Source organism: Chrysochloris asiatica, unplaced genomic scaffold, assembly GCF_000296735.1.
Source record: "Chrysochloris asiatica unplaced genomic scaffold, ChrAsi1.0 scaffold00052, whole genome shotgun sequence".
Classification (NCBI taxonomy): Eukaryota; Metazoa; Chordata; class Mammalia; order Afrosoricida; family Chrysochloridae; genus Chrysochloris; species Chrysochloris asiatica.
In genome coordinates, this window is record NW_006408570.1 from 14,057,651 (window position 1) to 14,059,242 (window position 1,592).

Genomic DNA, 1,592 nt, shown 5'->3' on the forward strand with positions numbered 1-1,592 from the left:
GAGAGGTCAGTTTGAACCACAAGGTCAGCAGGTCAAACCCACCAGCTGCTCTTTGGAAACCCTATACAGGGTTGCTATGCATCAGAACCAACTAGAAGGCACTTAACAAGAACAACCTCTTGAAATGGTTGACTATCTTTTTGGTACAGTGGCTCTGTGTGATCTTTCTATCTTCTTTTGATGCCTCCTGTATTAGTCAATATTTTACCCATTGTTGTTGTTGTTAGGTGATGTCTAGTCAGTTCTGACTCACATCTACCCTATGTACAACAGAACAAAATACTGCCCAGTCCTGCACTATCCTCACAACTGCTGTCATGCTTGAGCCCATTGCTCCTGCTACTGTGCGTTTTTTTTTTGCTGATTCTCCACTTTACCAAGCTTAATATCCTTCTCCAGAGATCAGTCTCTCCTGATAACATGTCCAAAGTCTGAGAGACTCCATGAGCAAAATATTGGATAATACAAAAAGCATCAAAAGAAGATGGAAGGTATATGCAGAGTCTCTGTTCCAAAATGAAATGGCCAATGTTCAACCATTTCAAGAGGTATCATATGATCAAAAGCTGATAGTATTAAAGACGTTGGCAAAACAACAACAAACAAGCAAACAAAAAACCAAGGCTCCAGGAATTGACAGAATAAAAATTGAAATCTTTGAACAAACTGAAGTAGCACCCAGTTATCCCAAGAAATGTGGAAGACAGCTAGCTGGACAACCAATTGAGAGATCCATATTTGTGCCCACTCCAAAGAGAAGTGACCTAACAAAAAGTGGAAATCATCAAACAAGATCACTAATATCACATGCAAGTAAAATTTTGTAAAGATAATTAAAAACAGCTGCAATAGTACATTGACAGGCAACTTGCAGAAACTCAAGCTGGATTCAGAGGAGGACATGGAACTAGAGATATCATTGCTGACATCAGGTGGATCTTAGCAGAAAGCAGAGAATACCAAAAGATGTTTACCTGCATTTTATTGACTATGCAAAGACTTTTGACTATGTGCACCATAGCAAGTTATGGATAACATTGCAAAGAATGGACATTCCAGAATACTTGATTGTGCTCATGAAAAACCCATATATAGACCAAGAGGCAGTCTTTCTAACAGAACAAGTGGATACTGAGTTGTTTAAAATTGGGAAAGATGTGCGCCAGCATACATATTCAATCTGTACACTAAGCAAATACTCCAAGAAATTATATGAAGAAGAACGTGGCATCAGGATTGGATAAAGACTCACTAATAACCTGTGATATGCAGATGATACAACCTTGCTTGCTGAAAGTGGACAGGACTTAAAATACTAATTAAAATCAAAGACTACAGTCTTCAGTGTGTTTTGCACATCAATGTGAAGAAAAAAAAAATCCTCCCAACAGGACCAATAAATAATATCCATATAAATGGAGAAAAGATTGAAGTTGTCAAAGACTTCATGTTTCTAAGAATTGCAATCAACACTCAGCAGTCAAGAAATCAAATGACATATTGCATTAGGCAAATCTGTTGCACTAGACCTTTTAAAAGTCTTCAAGAGCAAAGATATCAGTTTGAGGACAAAGGTATGCCTGACCTAATCC